The 21,812-nt window shown below is 44.8% G+C and overlaps 1 protein-coding gene across 2 annotated transcripts in view; it reads right to left on the minus strand.

The window, feature by feature from the left end:
• LOC124552582 (all trans-polyprenyl-diphosphate synthase PDSS1) overlaps positions 1 to 21,812 on the minus strand; it is a 737,622-nt gene that overhangs the window by 244,614 nt on the left and 471,196 nt on the right. The gene's annotated exons all lie outside the window — the stretch shown is intronic.

Genomic DNA, 21,812 nt, shown 5'->3' on the forward strand with positions numbered 1-21,812 from the left:
TGCTGTGACCATCTCTTGAGTTGCAGCTGCCACAATTGCTGTTATGTGATGTCTCATTTCATCCATTGTTATTGGTAACGAAGGCACATGAAGAAAGTCTTTTATAAGCAAATAATCACATACAGTCAGGTCCGGTTATCTTGGAGGCTGAATCATTTAGTCCAGTGAGACTGATCCGTCGTTCAGTAATCCTTTAATTTCAAACTTCCCTCACTTCCAGATGCCAGTGTGACGGTGCCCCATCCTGTTGGTAAATGAAATCGTTTGAATCACTCTCCAACTCTGTGTGTGTGTTTGGGGGGGGGGGGGGGGGGGAGTTCTCAAGCATATCGAGATAGGTGCTTCCAGTGTTCTCGGCAAAGAAAAATAGATCATACGCCTTTTCCCCGTGAAACTGCACACAACACTTAAAATTTTGGAGAGTCCTTCTCATGTTGTAGCACTTCATGTGGTTGTTCCGTATGCCATATTCTCACATTATGACGGTTCACCTCTCCATTTAAATGGAATGTTGCCTAAACACTAAGCATGATAGAAAACTCTCATCCACCATCTTGCCAACTACGAAATTATAGAACTGCAGTCCGCAACTCGTGGTCGTGCGGTAGCGTTCTCGCGTCCCGCGCCCGGGTTCCCTGGTTCGATTACCGGCGGGGTCAGGGATTTTCTCTGCCTCGTGATGGCTGGGTGTTGTGTGATGTCCTTAGTTAGGTTTAAGTAGTTCTAAGTTCTAGGGGACTGATGACCATAGTGCTCAGAACCATTTGAACCATAGAACTGCACACGTTGTTGTTTGTCACCTTCAGGAGGAGTTTGCAAAACTGAATTTTGTATGGTTTCATGGGTAAACGTCGACGCTACATACGCCAGAAGGACATCGGGGGCATGTTGAGCTGTGGAGCTGTACGGCAAACGGATTTCTGCGGACTCCTTGTGAAACTATGGCGGATGCGTTCGTCGTCTGTGCCAGACACTCGGTCATCGGCCGGCGATTTGCCTTTACATAAAAAATCTGTTTCTTGGAATTGTTCATGCCATCGTCTAATGCTCTGTGCTGTTCAAAAATGGTTCAAACGGCTCTGAGCACTATGGGACTAAACATCTGAAGTCATCAGTCCCCTAGAACTTAGAACTCCTTAAACCTAACTAACCTAAGGACATCATACACATCGATGCCCGAGGCAGGATTCGAACCTGCGACCGTAGCGATCGCGCGGTTCCAGACAGTAGCGGCTAGAACCGCTCGGCCACACCGGCCGGCCCACGTTGAACAGTTATTACTGATACGCACTGCGCAAAACGCAGAACACAAAACGCTTTTTGTTGTCCCGACAGCATTTTTACTAGAACTGAAATGGTCGCACACTGCTGCTACCTAGCGGAAACCGTGTAAAATTCGAGAGTTTGCTCTTTCCAACAGTACTTTATTCACGCACATAGTTATAATTTTTTTTAAATCGGATGATTCTTTTTGATACACCGTGTATTTTCATGTTTGTATTTTTATATTTGTACTAAATAGTGTGATAGCTGAGTTAACGCTCTGCCCGTGGAGCAGTACTGGAGAAGGCGTGATGTGACTCGGCTTCCTGGCGGACAGGCAGCGGGCGTGAGCGGCCTCGCGTTCACGCAGACCGTCACCAGAGGCTCCCCGTCCTCTAGGGCTGCCGCGAGACAATACACACCTGGAAGCGTCGGCAGCCTCATTGCCGGTACTTAGCGTGCTGCCCGCTCGGCTGCGGCGAGGACGGCGCGTGAGAAAACACGCCACTAGCGTGCGATATGCATCTACATCACGTGTCGCCGCGCTCAGGGGCAGCTGCGACTCTGCCTCTCAACGTCTTCCTGCATCTGCAGACGGTTTTTAATGTTTTGGAATGAATGGACTGGATATTCTGAAACGTTCCTTTAGCTCCTATAGCGCTGCACTACGCCATTCTCGAGTCCACGGCCAGGATCTACGCGCGGTATGCGGGCGTCTGGTCCACATATTTAATTTGAAACATTTATTGTCGGATCGAGATTATTTCTCTGCTTTGTTACACCATCAAACGGCTCTAAACAAGGTTGGTCACCAGCCTTGCTTTCAACCGCGCAGCCGGCCGTGGTAGCCGAGCGGTTCTAGGCGCTACAATCTGGAACCGCGCGAACGCTACGGTCGTAGGTTCGAATCCTGCCTCGGGAATGGATGTATGTGATGTCCTTAGGTTAGTTAGGTTTACGTAGTTATAAGTGCTAGGGGACTGATGACCTCAGAAGTTGTCCCATAGTGCTCAGAGCCATTTGAACCATTTTTTCAACCGTGAGATAGCAATAAATTTCTCCCTACTACAAAGTCAATAATTAATGCCCTATAGCAATTCAAATACTACCAAAATATTCCGAGATCCGACAACCGCACAAGAATAAGCCCAATGTGTCTCGTAATAGTCGTCAGACACATTCTCTCTGGTTTTGCGGCAACCATGGAAGCAAGTCAGATCCTAATTTTTATTTTTTTTTTACCTCAATCGTTCCACTGCAACTTGTATCAGACGACCAAGAAAAAAACGCAAGGATAGTTTTATGGAAAAATCCAAGGCTGTCATCTCCTCGTTTTTGAAGACCAATTAGAATCCAATTTTTTCACGAGAGCGCTGAAACTATTCCTGAAGAAATGGAATACGCTGAAAAGCAAGAGAAAAATCTTGTCCTTTTCGAAAAAACAGTGGATGAAAAAGAATTAAGAATTTCTTTCCGACTTGGTATCGCCATGATAGACGGTAAAGTTTGTAATGCTCTCACGCATAATATGTCTACTCAGCGATGCTATTTATGCACTGCAACTTTAGAGAATTTAACAATATAATGCAATTTTAGAAAAGGAAGTCTCTGAAGATCATCTACAATCCGGATTGTCAACTTTTCATGCGTGGATACTGTTTTTCGAATGCTGTTCGCATGTAGCACATAAGCTTGCTATTAAAAACTGGCAACCGCGTAGTGATACAGAAAAGGAACAAGTAACGATCCGAAAAACCAGTATCCAGAATGGTTTCCGTATGGAATTACGTCTTATAGTCTTTCTACCAAAGCCTGGTTTCGGAAGTTCGAATGATGAGAATACCGCTCGAAGATTTTTCGAAAACTCAAGCATTTCTGCTAATATAACAGGGATAGATGAGGACTTGATTAAGCGTTTCCATTTACTATTGAAAACAATCTGGAGTGGCCATGAAATCGATTTCATAAAATTCCAAGATGATGCCTTACAGACAGCTCGCTACTTTGTGCAGTGGACCGATGCCCTTTGTAGTCTGATCCCTTCAACCCCCCCCCCCCCCAAAGCACTTTGTGCAGTTATATCCATGTTTCTAGATGGCAACTTCGGTACATAACGTATTGATTCATGGCGCAGAAGTGATAAACTCATATGTATTGCCGATAGGGCAGATGTCTGAAGACGCCCAAGAGTCTACTAATAAATACATTAAAAAGTTTGGTGAAGTTTTGCAAGAAATTGTTCAAAATGGTTCAAATGGGACTTAACTTCTGAGGTCATCAGTCCCCTAGAACTCAGAACTACTTAAACCTAACTAACCTAAGGACATCACACACATCCATGCCCGAGGCAGGATTCGAACCTGCGACCGTAGCAACAGCGCGATTCCGGACTGAAGCGCCTAGAACCGCTCGGCCACACGGCCGGCCACGAAACTGTTCTCGAGCCAAAACAATGGAAGACATTTTTTTACGCTTAATATTAATATCCGATCCATTTATTTCATGATTGCGCGAACTGCCTAGAAAAAAACTCGAAATCATTGCTCCCAGAAGCACTTTCATTGTCAGTTGCGCCACAAATATCAGCAAGTACAGCAAGCTCCAGCGTTCAAATTTTGGCTTCGGATTCACAAGCAGCGACCCCGAAAACCCCCAAATACTGTCTTCGAACCTAATTTATAACGTTTTCAACTTCTGGCCAGCTTTTTGGGTTTTGGCCCCACTGTGTGGCGGCCGGTGAGGGAAGTGGGCGGCGAGCGAGTGGTCAGCGGCAAATCGTGCGGCGTGCACCTGTCAGTTTCAAGCGGCGCGCGGTTACGTGGCGTCACGATGGTGTACCCCGTTCCAGTGCACGGCTTTACGACAATGCTTTATCCACTTTTGCACTGATTACACGCAAATGAAAATTACTACGACAAAGTACGATACGGCAAATGAAAGAGGAGTTGAGACGAATCAGCCGAGACACAGATACGATTTATACGAATTTTACTCAAAAGATATTAAATAAAGAAATCTGCAACATGTGCAAGTCACTGAATAATTTATAAGTTCTGAACCAGTGCAGGTACAGAGCAGAGCGGGTGCTCATTTTAAAGGACTTGTCGAAATGCAATGACTCCGATACTTGTATAATTTGCAGCATTAATATAATAATTAATTAAAATAAATAATACAAGACAGATACACGAACAGCAGGGCAGTGTATGAGAGCGAGTACGTCATACACATTTCAACATTGTTAATTTTGCAATATTTATAATTATGATTTGTTGTCTTTGTCAATAATTTTGCATAGTTTTGCCTATACTTGTTTAACGTTTGTACATACATAAATTCTGATCGCTTCAGAAAGAGCGCTTCAAACCCGGTTGGAAAGTGGTGCCTCATAAAGAACTGTAATGTTTCCAGAATGAGATTTTCACTCTGCAGCGGAGTGTGCGCTGATATGAAACTTCCTGGCAGATTAAAACAGTGTGCCCGACCTAGACTCGAACCCGGGACCTTTGCCTTTCGCGGGCAAGTGCTCTACCATCTGAGCTACCGAAGCACGACTCACGCCCGGTACTCACAGCTTTACTTCTGCCAGTATCTCGTCTCCTACCTTCCAAACTTTACAGAAGCTCTCCTGCGAACCTTGCAGAACTAGCACTCCTGAAAGAAAGGATATAGGGGAGACATGGCTTAGCCACAGCCTGGGGGATGTTTCCAGAATGAGATTTTCACTCTGCAGCGCAGTGTGCGCTGATATGAAATTTCCTGGCAGATTAAAACTGTGTGCCCGACTGAGTCTCTAACTCGGGACCTTTGCTAGTTCTGCAAGGTTCGCAGGAGAGCTTCTGTAAAGTTTGGACGGTAGGAGACGAGATGCTGGCAGAAGTAGAGTACCGGGCGTGAGTCGTGTTTCGGTAGCTCAGATGGTAGAGCACTTGCCCGCGAAAGGCAAAGGTCCCGAGTTCGAGTCTCGGTCGGGCACACAGTTTTAATCTGCCAGTAAGTTTCAACTGTAATGTTATTTAGTGGCACAAATGGACAACAACTAATTTCGCACTCTGCAAGTATAATTGCAAAACATTAAAACATTAATTCTGACCAAAGTATTGCAGCTACAAATTTGTATAATGTATGTTTTTGATGAGAATTTGGGCGCGCATATCATGGTGCAAACAGAATGAAGATTGCTTATCTATGTAAAAATTTATGCAAAGAAGTGGCGATCAATGCAATGCAATTACCTGACGTAGCTTGGGGAATTTGGGATCGGGGGTATTTAATCGGAGCTGACACAACAGAGCAATAAAATGGTTCAAATGGCTCTGAGCACTATGGGACTTAACATCTCGGCTACGGTCGCAGGCTCGAATCCTGCCTCGGGCATGGATGTGTGTGATGTCCTTAGGTTAGTTAGGTTTAAGTAGTTCTAAGTTCTAGAGGACTGATGACCACAGATGTTAAGTCCCATAGTGCTCAGAGCCATTTGAACTTAACATCTGAGGTCATCAGCACCCTAGAACCTAGAACTACTTAAATCTAACTAACCTAAGGACATCACACACATCCATGCCCGAGGCAGGATTCGAACCTGCGACCGCAGCGGTCGCGCGGTTCCAGACTGAAGAGTCTAAAACCGCTCGGCCACTCCGGCCAGCAACAACAGAGCAATAACACACACACAAAACGAAATACACACAAAACGAAACGGCACATACTAACCTACAACAACAGAACTGTTCACAGAAAGAACACAACATAGAAAAAAGATCAGAACACAACAAACACCCACGGATAAATTTAATAGGTCAGGAATGTATGAACTCACATGCAACACTTGCCAGTCAGTGTACATAGGACAGACATGCAGAAACTTCAAAACCAGATATTCAGAACATCTCAGAGCTTTAAAAAGTAACACCTCCCATTGCACATCTGCTGACCACCTAATAGCCCACAATCACCACCCAACTACAATAGAGACGGACTTCAGAATACTAAAATCCAGCCACAGCCTATACAGCAAACTGACCACTGAGGAAAACAACCACATACAGAAGGCAATAGCAGAAGGAAAACAGGTCATAAATGAATACACTACACTCTGCAAGGGCACACTATTCAACACATTAAAGGAGCTATACAGAAAAGGCAACACAAACAGCTAAAAAGTCTACCCCCCCCCCACCACACACACACACACACACACACACACACACACACACACACACACACACACACACAAAATCAACGGATACACTAAAGTCTGCAAAGACTTACCGTTTTACACACAAAAGGATCACCACGTAAAAGACAACACAAACAACTAAGAAGCGTATAAAACACACACACACACACACACACACACACACCACACACACACACACACACACACACACACACACACACACACTAATAAAATGTAAACAAAATTCAAATTTGGTACCAAACTCACTGGTGAATAAATGAACACCGACTGGGACACACAACAAACACAATTACAGTCTGTTTCGGCGAAGTGCAAAGTGCTTTTACGTCCTTATTTGTGAAAATACGCGTTATATTTATGCGTGCTTCACAACACCTCACCATGATACTGACAATAAAAGGGCTTGGCACATAAAAACTTAAGTAAAAACTAATATAGGCGCGAAATATCGCGACAAACTAAATTACGTTTAGAGTATAAAATGATAGGTTAACTCCTAACAGAATTTCTCACTAACATTGTTTGGCTGCATACGACAAGCTACCTATAATAAATAATACACAAAAAATGGTTCAAATGGCTCTGAGCACTATGGGACTTAACATCTGAGGTCATCAGTCCCCTAGAACTTAGAACTACTTCAACCTAACTAACCTAAGAACATCACACACATCCATGCCCGAGACAGGATTCGAACCTGCGATCGTAGCGGTCGCGCGGTTCCAACTGAAGCGCCTAGAACCGCTCGAAATAATACACAAGTGATCCTGAAAAACTATGCAAAATGACTGTAAAGGTATTAACAAAGAGAAACGAATTGTTTGTTTGAAATAAATATCCACATAATTTTGTATTCATTTAGTAAAAATGTTCACATTACGGATTAAAGAAAACAGAAACCCACCAATGATGGCACAGAAGTGCTGTAACGTGTTTGGGAACTTGGAAACAAAGGTGTTTTGTATAACCGGCGAACGTTACATCCAACTGTTTTAAATGCAAACGCGGTAAACACAAGGAGCTGCAAATCCAAATGATGAAAATGTTAGTTTCTTCGAAGTTATGCCAGTACTGATATAATGATACATGCTGTACTGATCGTCTGTCGGGGAGCAGCGTAAGCTTACGTCGCCAGTGGCCTGGTGAGAAGTCCAGTGAGTGCCGCATGAATGGCGGCTGGCGGCTTCCCCACGCCCACGCGCCTCGCGCCGGCCGTGCTGACGTCACGGTGGCGGCCTCGGCGCGCCTACACGCCGCGACAGGTGGGTCCTCACCTCCTGTCTTCTTGCGTGGGTGGGACGGTGGGACCGCTCACCTGCGGGCTTCCCTGTTGCGTGCTAGGCAGCTCGTGTCAGAAGCACGCGCCGAGGGGCACCGCGCGAACCGGGGCAAGGCTCCTCAAACCGCGCGGGGTTACTGTCCATCGGATAATTTATGTCTACAGACAATAATAGCGGTCCTATCACATTTTCGTGTGGCACTCCTGACAATACCCTTGTCTCCTCCGCATTCTTCTTTATCACCACGTTCCAAAAGCTTTTATTCTATTCCCGTATTTACTGTTTACTGCTTACGTTTCAGTTTCATATAGCGCTAGCGTTCAGACAAATACGTTAAGTCTACCAGGAAAAGGCCAAACTAACATGTGGCTCCTGGAGAGCGAGAGCAGGTTTTTCACTGTCCACTGTAACATTAGCCGACATTGTCTTGCTATATCCGTACTGCCACTTAGCTGAAAGCTAGGGAAAATATAGCTGATATTTCTCAAGGGTATATACCGGGTGGTCCAAAAGTCAGTATACATTTTAAAACTTAATAAACCACGGAATAATGTAGATAGAGAGGTAAAAATTGACACACATGCTTGGAATGACATGAGGTTTTATTAGAACAAAAAAAAAAGTTCACAGAATGTTCGACAGATGGCGTGGGACAGCAAAACGTCAGTGACTGCGCATGACAATCGTGTATAAAAGGAGCTGTAATGAGAGAGAGAATCAGATGCGTCAGCAGTCGCATAATGTTGATGTTACCTGAAAAGGCGCTTTTAGTGAAGCTGTTTTATCAGAATGAAGAATGTGCTAGTTCAGCGTTACGATCCTATCGCCATAGGAAGGGGATTCGAACGGGTAAAGGTCCGTTGACAAATGCAGCTGTGGCGAGAATGATTTCGAAGCCACGGGTTGTTTAGACGATAGACCCCGTAGTGGCCGACCGAGCACAAGACGTAATGCTGCTGAGACAGTTCAGGAAGAAATGGAGACTGTACCGGGTTCGTCTAACCACGGGGAAGTCAATGCTCGTGCAGTCGCACGTCGCACCGGCATTCCATACACTACTGTTTGGTTGGCACTTAGGCGTACCCTCCTATGCTATCCGTACAAAATCCATCGGCATCATGAACTGTTACCTGGCGATTTAGTGAAGTGGAGGGCATTTGCAGTGTGGGCGTTTCAAAATATGGCGGAAGATGTCGATTGGTTGAGTAACGTGTCGTGGACCGACGAAGCTCATTTCACGCTCATAGGGTCTGTCAACTCCCACAACTGCAGAATTTGGGCACCGAAAATCCTAGAACTGTCGTGGAAACTCCATTGCACGACGAGAAAGTCACGGTATGAGTTGGATTTACCACATCTACCGTTATCGAGCCTTTTTTCTTCGAGGAAATGCGTGATTCTGGTTTTGTAACTGCTACCGTGACGGGTGAGAGGTATGCCGATATGTTACAGAATCGCATCATCCCCAGCCTGGCTGATAAACACCAGCTGGAACGTACGATGTTTATGCAGGATGGCGCTCCACCTCATATTGCTAGACGCGTGAAAGATCTCTTGCGCGCGTCGTTTGGTGATGATCGTGTGCTCAGCAGCCACTTTCGTCATGTTAGCCTCCCAGGTCCCCAGACCTCAGTCCGTGCGAATATTGGCTTTGGGGTTACCTGAAGTGTATCGTGATCGACCGACATCTCTAGGGATGCTGAAAGACAACAATGCCTCACCATAACTCCGGACATGCTTTACAGTGCTGTTCACAACATTATTCCTCGACTACAGCTATTGTTGAGGAAAGATGGTGGACATACTGAGCATTTCGTGTAAAGAACATCATCTTTGCTTTGTCTTACTTTGTTATGCTAATTATTGACATTCAGATCAGATGAAGCGCCATCTGTGGGACATTTTTTGAACTTCTGTATTTTCTTGGTTCTAATAAAACCCCATGTCATTCCAAACATGTGTGTCAATCTGTACCTGTCTATCTACATTATTCCGTGATTTATTCAGTTTTCAAATTTATACTGACTCTTTGATCACCCGGTAGTTCCACTGTACGGTTTACTGATGATGGCATACCGCTGGATAAAATGTTACTGGGGGACAATAGTTCCCCATTCGAATCTTCCGAAAGGGACAGCTTTTTAGATCCGTAATTGATGTGATCCATACAGCTTAAAATTAATTTTAAAAAAAAGTCGCTTTGGATGCACTAAGGACTACATATTGTGACACAGTGAAGGGTCAACACTTTTAAAACAGACTAAAGGGGGTCGAGGAGATGGAGAAGAGGTAGAACAGAAGACGGAAGTCGACACCTCACTGCTCAGCGATGCGTCTGTAGAAGTCTTTAGCCTGGCACCAAGCCAGACAATGTTTCTCGGCAGTAATTACTGCGAAGTCTAATTGTTGTAGCTTTTGTCTTCTCACGCCTTTACGGTTGGCTCGTCAAGCACAAAGCACAGCTTCATTTTTGTGCGCAGAGGAGGTGTGACGGCGAGTGAAATTTGTCATCGAATGCGAACCGTGTGTGGTGACCTACAAACGTAACCCTGTGCTCAAGCGGTTGTGCTAGTCTCGGAGCGACCGGCAGAAGGCAGCGGACCTCCTTCGCTCCAAGTCGAACAACGTCCTTGTGCGGACGTGTTGGTGGACCGCAGTGTAGCTGTAAGTGAGGTGTCCTAACTGTGGGATCCAGGCGCGCGATGCTAAGTAGATAACCGGCGTGTGGGAAAATTGGCAAACAATAGAGAGTGAGAGATTAGACTCCAAGATGTCTCGAAGCCTCAATGCGATGCGTCCCACTGAAAAATTCTGACTCCCGCAATTTCAAGATATATAGAAGCAATATATTAAATTAAAAAAGCAAATAAGAGTTAGTCCGTCCACCTACCGCTGCTTAGTCTGACCACCTACCGCTGCTTTTCCCGAAAAGTGGTATGTCGTTGAGTACACAAAAAACCACCAGTATTCTGCTGCCGATTCTAAGTTTTTGAAACTCTGCTCTAAAATGATGATGTAATCGGGGATCATATTACTATCTGAGCATTACGAATGGTCAGTGCTAAAGGGTGAAGTCTGAGACTGAATAACTCTATTTTTCGTTTTAATTTGTCTGTTTGCAAGGGCTATAAAGAGGTAAAGGCATATTATATAGACACATGTAACAGATTAGTTACTTTGTATTTTTACTGCAAATTATGAACGAATTCTTAAGTTAATAATTTATTACTAATACCATAATTTCTTCCCTCTGTTATTATTTCACAGAAATGGCAGACAAATGTTTAATCTTTTAAAGTAAATGAAGCATTGTACTTAATTGCTAGGACACTTCGTAAAATATTTCCAGACTAGGATTGATGCCATTCTGCAATACAACGGACGTCCCGCGACCATAGTATGAAACTAGCATATACGCTAGAAGGGGTAAAACCTTGCACAACTGCATGCAGACGCGTACAAGCTAATAGGCTACGCTGCCTGGTAATAGGCACGTTATTGTCTCAGCAATGCTGTACCAGTTCTTATTACACGTTTTTGTTAATCGTTTCTGTCAGCATTGTTATTACAATAGCATTGATTCCTTTTCCCCTTTTCTATAAATATGCAGTATTTCAAAGCAACACAAAGGTCTCGAATAAAACGATTTTTCAAAAAGGTTTATTTAAAAACGAAAAATTTAGCACTGCTGCTACGGCTAGTTGATATTTCGGTTTTTTTACCCCGTTGTCAGTAGAAAATAAAAATACATCTGTTATAACCCACACCTAATAAATACTGATAAATACCGGTTACTCGGTACTAAAATACCCGTATCGGTCTTAACCGGTAGTTTTTCTCCATTCCTGCCCCAGGAAGACACTAAGTTACAAACGTCAAATTGGCATCAAGTGCAGTAAATGTCGATCGATAGCATTTCATGGCGACCGGACGAAGTACACAGTATTAACGACATGAGTATTTCTCATTCAGAAATCGCATTTCAGTGTCGTTTATTTGTTAGAGTAGGGGTTCCCAAACTTTTTTCTAACAGAAGACTGACAGTCCTGGTACTTTGATGAAACAGCTTTTTTATTTTTACGATTAACAAAATTGTAAAAAATGAAAATAACTTGTTTTATTCAGTGATTTACTCAATTTAAATAATACGTATAACACAGAAATCATAGCAGAAATAAAAAAAAAAAAGATATTATTATCGTCTAAAACGTCGAAAAAGAAACGCCATATTTTTAACAGTTTTTCGCAAAGTATTTATTCTCTCCCGTTTAACACAGTTTGGGAAACTTTGTGTTAGAAGGTTGTGTTGTGCGTCGTGTAAGCAGGAGCAACGTCTACGAGCACCAGTCGCAATTCGACAGAGGCAAGATCGTGGCTGTGGATTATAGTTCCACAATACTGCAGATCGTACTGTTCGGGAACTGGTGACAGTCACGTGAATATGGAATCGATGGATTCAGGAGGGTCGTACTCAACGGCACGCATAATGCGACCAGTACCTAGCGACTAGCGCCCGAGGGATAATGTATTGTTTGCATGGTCTTACAGGATCCGACATCGGCGCCATGTACCTCGAGTAAGAAAATGGGCTTATCTGCAGCAAGTTTCCGTATGGACAGTGCGACGACTTCTGAAGCGCCGCAGACTGTCCGTACAGCGACCACTGTTGCGACATCCCTCGACGCGGCAGCAGAAAGAGGGAGACACACAGTGAAGCTTCCAACGACAAATACCTCCCGTTATAGGCACAGCATCAGGATGGGTGTATCCGCGTGTGGAGCCATCCGTGTTTAGATTGCATTCGTCATCCTCACACGGGCACAGTTGCTGCCGTGATGATACGCGATGACATTGGGTACACAGCACGAGCGCCTCTGGTTCGCATTGCTAGTAACTTGCACAGCAGTCGTTACACAATTGCCGTGCCCTCTTCAATGTCTCCAAGACGTTATCTTCAACAAGATTACAGAAGGCCGCTCGCTGTCCGTACTGTGCGGATCTACCTCAACAAACAGGGTGTTCGCCGGCCAGAGGCCGAGCGGTGCTAGGTGCTACAGTCTGGAACCGCGCGACCGTCACGGTCGCAGGTTCGAATCCTGCCTCGGGCATGGCTGTGTGTGACGTCCTTAGGTTAGTTAGGTTTAAGTAGTTCTAAGTTCTAGGGGACTGATGACCTCAGAAGTTAAGTCCCATAGTGCTCAGAGCCATTTGAACCAAACAGGGTGTTCGAATGTTGCCCTAGCCGGGATGTTTTCCAGATCTCTACTTCGTTGTAGTGCGACCAGACGAAACTGCTTTCGTCTGGCCAAAACAATGGATTCTTTGATTGCTCTGGGTGAAGGCTCACCACACTGGAGCACATGAAATTCTGGTTCACTGTACTACATAAATGAATAAAAGATTTACTCAACTTTGACACAGTTCTTTGGCACAGGAGTGTCCGATAATTTAAAACTGTCATTGACTGGGATAACATCTCTTGATGCATTAAGTAACCAGCTGTTCGTTTGAGATACCTTGTTCAACATTTACAGCAGTACAAGTTCATCTGAAACTTTAATAACGCGTTGGTCTTACACAGTGATGCTGATTACTGTGGCTGCGCCGGCCGCTGTGGCCGAGCGGTTCTAGGCGCTACAGTCTGGAACCGCGCGACCGCTACGGTCGCAGGTTCGAATCCTGCCTCGGGCATGGATGTGTGTGATGTCCTTAGGTTAGTTAGGTTTAAGTAGTTCAAAGTTCTAGCGGACTGATGACCTCAGAAGTTAAGTCCCATAGTCCTCAGAGCCTTTTTACTGCGGCTGCGCCTACGAACTGCGCTGAGCTCTCGCATACTCGACACTATATTTACCTCAGTGAGAGGGCGCGGCAGTGCTAGGGGCATCTTCCATACGATGTTGCGGATTGTAGCGAGCCCCCGCTAATGTCTGTGGTATTGATTCGTGTTGTCACGTTTGGCCTGGCATCACAATCGCTGGACGATCCCACACGTTGAAGACCTCTGGTCATGGGTAGCTAAGAGACTGGATCCCCACCACTCCGTTGCCTCTAGGACTGATGAACTCTGGCACTGAACTGAAGTAACATGGAATGACGAACCCGTATGTCATCCAAACTGAGTGTGCTTTTGACGCATTATTGTTGCCACAGCTGGCATCTATGTCTACTAAATGTCGCTCCCTTTTTACCATCTGCCTACAAATTTTATCACGTATTCTTCATACTGTACTGTACGTGCACAATAAATGAAATACGATTTTGCTATCCTTCTAAGTAATTTTAATGATTGTATCTGGAATGTATCGAACACGTCTATTTTTTATTAGAGCGACTAACACAGTTCATCGGAAGCATATTAGACCAGCCAACAGATCACGGCAGACCCAGACGGTCACCCATTCAAGTGTTAGCCACGCGCGATAGTGCTTAACTTCGATTATCTTACTCGAACCGGGGTATCCACTGCGGCATGGCTGTTGGCAAGCGGGGTGCATTCGACCCTTCTGAGGCAAATGGAGGAGCTACTTGGCTGAAAAGTAGTGGCTCTAGGTTAAGAAACTGACAACTGTTGGGAGAGCGGTGTACTGACCGTGTCCGCACATCCGATGAGAAAGTCGGTGCCGTTGAGCCTTCTCAGGCGTGTTCCGACAGTTTAATACGTGAACAGCCATTACAAAGCTGGAGGAAAAGATAGATACATTTCAGATTTGCTGTTGCAATGTGATCTGGAAAATATACGAAGAAATCGTGCATACGTCGATAGAAGAAACGGCTAGTGAGCACGGGACTACAAGAGAGTGAAATTGCTATGCGCGGATGAGCTCGCTCGAGAGAGCGTTCCCTTGGAACGACGCCTGCAGATGTTGGGCCGCACTGCAGAAAGCAGATGGCGACGCACGCAGGACTCGCTACGCACGTGCTGGCTCTGCTTTCACTTTACGCAGCGCGACAAAGAGAGGAGGGAGATTAGCGGCGCAGGCATAAAGGAGTTACACTTTCACAGCCTTACATTCTGCGCCTCCTTCCGCTTTTTCCTCCTTTTTGTCCCTTTCGTTATCGCTTTGGGAGCGACTACGCAACAATGGCACCGCCTCATCGTCCGTAGCTAAATACCTCATGTCACAGTCGCGTGCTCGTGACCGCCAACGGCACTATGGGTAACTTCTACAAACCCCTTGTAGGTGTATGACACATCCGATCAAATTACTTTCGTTCGCACAGTGCACTATATTTCTTCGACTGTTTTTCGACAGATTCTCATAGGCAAACCCAGCTAGGGGCAGCGAAGCGAGGGACAGCGAGGGGCAGCTGTTGTACTTCCCAGTTCCCTTTCTCCTTCCAAGCGAAAAAATATGACTATCGGAAACTGCGCCACCAAAGGCGTATCAGTTCAGAATTAGTCTAAAGAAAGCCAGACCACGTAAAGCATACTGACTATTAGTGCGCCCAGAGCCACTTGTGAAATATCAAAATATTTCGCGGGTCGCCGTTATTCGTCTTGCAACTGAAAATGCCAGGTCTAGGATCTAAAAGATTTCAATGGGGTTGTACCTACAATTCGCAAGGCTTTTTCTCGTGTTACGAGCCAGTACTGGAAACTACTAATACATGAACATAGGTAACATTCGCAAGTACCTGAACGTCACTTGCCTGACAGCAAAATAATAATCCTACGGGGCTTCCCAGTCAAGAACACCACACGATATTTCTTACTTTAAGGGAAAGCTGCCCGCCTGTCTCTCTCTCTCTCTCTCTCTCTCTCTCTCTCTATTCGTTTAGTCGGTTCTGACTCTCCGTGACCCTATGTACCAAAGCACGCAAATTTCTTCTCTCCTGCACTTTCTCCCATAGACTTTCCAGGTTCGAACACATTACTTCTGTGATATCATCGATCCATCTCATCCTCTAACGTCCTCTTCTTCTAGAGCCTAAGATATCCACCAATAGAACTGTTTTTTTTTCTTTTTTCCTCCTGTGAAACATGTCTTCTCATGATGTGTCCACACTAGGTTAGCTTTTGTTTTAATATCAGTCCTTCCGTTGAGCACTCTGGTTTTATTTGCTCTAATACTGACCTATTCGTTCACTTTGCAGTCCATGGGACTCTGAGAAGTTTCCTCCAGCGCCTAAGACCGCTCGGCTAATCCCGTGCGGCCCTTTCTTGTTTCGGTACTAACAGGATTCGCGAGTGCGACAATCAGTTTGGCAGTGACTTTTGCAGCTGCTGCCTCTTATTTTTCGTCACGATCCTCTTCAATGACTGTCGGCCAAGACTACTGAACACAGTTCTTCAGTGATGATGTTTTTCGGCTTTCACTGTATGTGGTATAAATGTTCAAGACGGTGCCTCTTTCAGTACCAAACACTTCCGCTATCTTGGTTACGAAAGCACCCGCCATATGAGCGCCAACCATCTACCCAAGTTCGAATTCACTTATCGTTGGTACATGTACTCACAACTACACAGAACACTGTCCTGATCTCGACTGCCACTCGCTACGCACTGAGGACATTGAACTTGTGCCGTTCATCGTCAGGTACAACAGCGCAACGCACAGGCTTTGTGGCTTAGCGCCTTCGCATCGCTCCTGTCACTTGTTAGGACGATATCGTTATAGGCATGAGTCATCGACAGATGTCACCAGCTGACATGGACCTGAGTTACAGAGCTGCACGTAGTTGTACTAGTAGGCGGCAGAGGTCAGCAGTTGACGGACAGTGCTAGCAGTCGTAGTCAAAACAATGTTGTAAAGTTATGTTTGATTAATATTTAATGTATTTGCATAATTATAATTGTTTTATATGTGTAGTAAGTAGCAGTGTGAGTGTTGCATGAGTGAAGAAGAACAGAAGTAAATGAAAATTGTTTTGTTTATTCACTAAGTACCAGTTAAACTACACAGGGGATTTACTATACTTAAATATGTAGTCAGTTTATGGTACTAATAAATCGTGAGTAGAACACAAATTAATCGGTAATTTCAGAAGGAGTAGTTTTATATTTGATACTTTTCTAAATTTATTTATTTAGCAACTGCCATAGAAAGAGATGTTTTACTATGATTGGTCATTGAAGTAAAGCGAGGGTTAGTGCGGGATAATACTGCAACCTGATTTGCTGTTTGTGATATCAGCCAATCAGAAAAATGCAGGCTCGCGCCAATCTATGCTGGGAGCAAAGCCTTTGGTGTGATCTAGGTCAGTCGGGGCTGAGGGTTCGAACTAGTAACATGTCATTGAAAGCAGCTCCGACGAAAGTACTGTAAAATCGCGCAAAAATGCTAATTACGAGTTCGCGAAGTAGTACAAAGTGTATTTAAGTGAACGGTATAGTGGAAGTCATGTGGAATTTCGGACAGAATATCAAAATTATTGCTTTTGACTGTTAGTTAAAACCGCGTGGCGTGTTGTGCGATCTAAGACTGGAACAGGTATTACTTGTAGAGCAGAGTGCACAACATTTGAGCGAGCATTTTCATAACTAAACGATCCGGTGAACTCTATTGACTTCGGTAACGGGTGTAAACACCATAAAATGGCTACGTGTGTGATTGTGGTGTGCGTGTGAACTTCACATTGTGTTGCCACTTAGTACGGACATGGCAGTATTAACAGTGATCTTTATCGTAAAAATACACCTGAAAATTAACATTGCCAAGTTAAAACTTTTATTTCAGTAGCTAGCCACATCCCGTTTACCGGACCATTCTATGTATGTTGCGACCTGCAACAGACAGCAGTGGTCTAGTACTTTCTACTACAGCTTTTAGATAGAGAAATGAACATTGCTGGACATTGGCAGGGCGGTAAAAAAGAAACGTGCCGCGCCGCAACTTGACTAGAATCTACATTTATGTTCCAGCTCACATTTCTCGCGGCGTTCCCATATTTTTGTCCAATCCCTGCAAGACGAACAAGGGGTACTGAACATATACACAGGAGGACATCACGAATGGTCTCAGGTCTTTTTAATTCACTGGGGGGGGGGGGGGGGGTGTCATCGAAACTCTGAACGATCTGGGAGATGTCTGAAGATACACGTCAGCAATACCGCGAATGCCTACATGCAAAGTTTCAGCAAGCAATATTAAGTTAGGAATCTAGAAATCGACTACTGTCCCCTACATACCGCTCCCGCAGGGAACACCAAGACTAGATCAGACTCATTATTACAACGCGCACAGAGGCATTCCAGCATAATTTTTCTCGCGCTCTATACGCGAATAGAACGGGAAGAAGCCGTAATACGTTGTACAGTGGTAAGTATCTAATGCTATGCACTTCAAAATGGTTTGCAGAGCGTGGGCGGAGATGTAGACACAGCGGGTGATACATGCACTGTACGTAAACAGCTGTGGGTGCGGGCAGCACCCGGATGGACGCTGGCATAACGGGGAGATCCAAGAGCGCGATGGCACTTTACCAGACTGGTGACGTCATTCAATAAGGAAGTGATGGGGAGCTTTCGAGGTCGAGAGGCAGCTGCACTCGCCGGCCTTCGGCCGCTAAGTGTGTGTCATACGTATTACCTCTATTGTGGTCGAGGGCTAATTCACTGCACCTGCCTGGATGCAAGTATATACAATATTTGCGTTAAGCCTGTGAAAAAAGAAGCTACCGAAGGCAGCCTTGAGGCTTCGGAAACTGTCAAGGCGTGAATTATATTTATTATTCATGAGGCGTATGAATTGTAGTTTTAGCATACTGCGACTCTCAGAATAACCAGTTTTCGACATCTCCCGAGATTAAGAGGAAAAAAGTCATGTGGTTCCCAACGTGGTGTAGGACTTTCGACTTGACGCTACCTAAATTGCTTGCTATCAGTTTCGCTGCTTACTGTGGGGACGGAGGTAGCATACCCGTCATAACGAATTACGAGTTCCGAGGGCCGCGTCGCGACCTTGGGCGCGAACCAGCAACGCGGACTGCCACACCGCCGAAATCTGTTGCAGTTAACACGATAGAGGCGAAGTAGCAAAAGCCATGTGTCATATCAACAGCAACCAACATCATCACAACAGCTTCTTCTCCTGGTGCAAGCAATGCTACTTTTCCATTATCCTGCAAGAAACTAGTCTTTGAGTCATCAGTCTTCTAGCCGGTTTGATGCGGTCTACCACGAATTCCTATCCTGTCCCATCCTCTTTATCTCAGAGTAGCACTTGCACACTACGTCCTCAATTATTTGTTGGATGTATTCAAATCTCTGTCTTCCCCTACCCTTTACAACTCTCTCTTGCACCATGGATGTTATTTCCCGATGCCTTAACACACGTCCTATTATCCTGTTCCTTCCTTTGCGGATTCTGCAGCTTGTAACATTTATGCCACTTTTCAGCTATCATTTATCGTATCGTATGGGACAAACAAAAGAATCAATTTAATTGTTACGAACGTAACATGCAACTTTCTACAAGTAACAGCTTGCGCGGTTAGAATATCTGACACAATAATTATTTAATTTGTCACGAAAGGAACTTGTAATTTTTTGTCGTATGTCAATTCTTAACAGCGGAAATACAACAACCTCCCCTACATCTTCAGTAAACTTGAATCCCAACACCCTACAGTCCGTCCTATCACCGAGTGTCCTGCACTGCTGCCACACGTCGTGCCTTCCTTTTCAATCGCCTTAACCTCACATATCATGAACTCATCCCTGAAATGTTCTCCACCTTCCGACCATAACCTACCCCAACCGCCCCATAACTTGCCCAGCTGGCACCCTACTAATCGAACACCTACATCCCAACAACCAGTTCCTGGCGACTTCCACATTACATCCTCCCCAATACTTCCCATGTTATGTAATAACATGGAGTTACCAGGTTCCCCCGTTATATCACTGTCATAATGGGAGCCTATACATAATATCACCATCATATTATCATCATGAACTATTTTCCATTTCAGACGATTTCATATTAATCTACAAATGTTATATAATCTCATAGCGAACGGAAATTTGTCCGCTGCTAAACTGCCCCCGTAGTGGAAACGTAAATGACTTACATAAAACACATTCTAAGACAAACAAAAGAGACGCACCACGAAGGAATTATCCAAATGGGACGGTATTTGGTAGATGTAATGTAACGTAGAAACAAATTACTTGGATTAAAAAAAAAATTGGCTGTTTGCTCAAGAGAACGAGCTTTACAAATTGAGCAGGCCAGTAACGCGTTAATCTGACGCTTAAGCAAGCAGTTATTCGGTTTGACACTGATGGATAGTTGTTGGATGTCCTCCTCAGGGATATTGTACCATTACGGTATATTGATAATTTTTACTTATGGACCGTCTGACAGCAACTGAATAAAACACAATTTTAGTGCCATACGCGTTTCGCCTTTATTTTCTGCAAGGCATCATCAGTGGCCTGGAATATGTACATATGAAACTTCCTGGCAGATTAAAACTGTGTGCCGGACCGAGACTCGAACTCGGGACCTTTGCCTTTCGCGGGCAAGTGCTCTACCAACTGAGCTACCCAAGCACGACTCTGTAAAGTTTGGAATGTAGGAGACGAGGTACTGGCAGATGTAAAGCTGTGAGAACGGGGCGTGAGTCGTGCTTGGGTAGCTCAGTTGGTAGAGCACTTGCCCGCGAAAGGCAAAGGTCCCTAGTTCGAGTCTCGGTCCGGCACAGAGTTTTAATCTGCCAGGAAGGTTCATATCAGCGCACACTCCGCTGCAGAGTGAAAATCTCAATATGTACACATGTTTGCTATTTAATTTACATTTTCGTCACTGAACCTATAGGTTATAAACAGTCCTGGTGGTTGGTATTTCCTATTAAGTAGTAATGTTTTGAACTGTACTTAACAGGTTGCGTCAACAATATCTTACATATTACGCTCCTGTTGCATTTTTGGTGTTGTTCTTCTTCTTATGAATGCCAATTGCGGTTTTTTTCCCCATATGTGCGTATGGCACTAAGATTGCGTTTTATTCAGTTGCTGTCAGACGGTTCATGAGTAAAAATGATCAATATACCGTAATATTACACGCAACTGAGGAAGCCAGGACTACAAAAGTTGAAGATATCGTACCAATTTCTGTCCAACAGACGCGTTACATCGTCAAAATCCCGAGCTGGTTGGAGGGCCCTGCCCAGAATGCTCCATACGTTTTCAGTTGTTATGAGATTCGGTGACTTCGCTGGCCAAGGTATGGTTTGGCAAGCACGAAGACAAGCAGTAGGGACTCTCGCCATGTGCGGACGGGTAGTATCTTGCTGAAAACAAGCCTAGCACTGCTTACTTTGAAGGACAACAAATCGAGACGTATAATATAGTCGACATACCGCCGTGCTGTAAGAGTTATACGGACAACAACCTAAGTGGTCCTTCTGTGATATGAAATGGCACGACGTAGTACCCTACCATTGCCAAGGACTTCTCCAGACTCGTCTTCGCTAGTCAGCGGTGTTCAGTTCGAAGCGGGACTCATCACTGAAGACAATTCTACTCCATTCTACGAGATTTCATGCCCAAGACGTATCTGGAGATGTCCCGGACAGCACTGAGATACCAACCTAACTGTCCCCAGCCACAGGGCCCTGCAATCAGCAGGACCCCTTTGGTTGTCATCCGCGGCACCCTTACAGCACACCAGATATTCTACGTCCCATTTTTTGTTCTTCATGGCAAGCAATCTTGGGCTTACATGTCAAGAAAATACACGGCGAGAGTTTCTACTGCTTGTCTTCGTGCTTGCCAAAGCCTATTTGGCGAACAAGGTCGCCGCATCTCTCTCCAATTAAGAACGTTTGGAGCATTATGGGCAGGACCCTCCAACCATCTCAGGAGTTTGAAGATACAAGGCTCCAGTTGAACAGAATTTGGCACGATATCCTTCAGGAGGACATCCAGCAACTTTGTCAATCAATGCCAAGTCAAATAACTGCTTGCATAATGGCCAGAGATGGATCAACGCGCTAAGACTTTCTCAATTTGTGAAGCTCTTCCTCGTGAATAAATCATCCAGTGTTTCTCAAATTGCTATCGATATCGTCTGTACATCCGTCCAATTCGGATTATTGCTTCGTGATTTGCTTTTTTTTTTCCT

The sequence above is a fragment of the Schistocerca americana genome, chromosome 10, assembly GCF_021461395.2.
Source record: "Schistocerca americana isolate TAMUIC-IGC-003095 chromosome 10, iqSchAmer2.1, whole genome shotgun sequence".
NCBI lineage: Eukaryota > Metazoa > Arthropoda > Insecta > Orthoptera > Acrididae > Schistocerca > Schistocerca americana.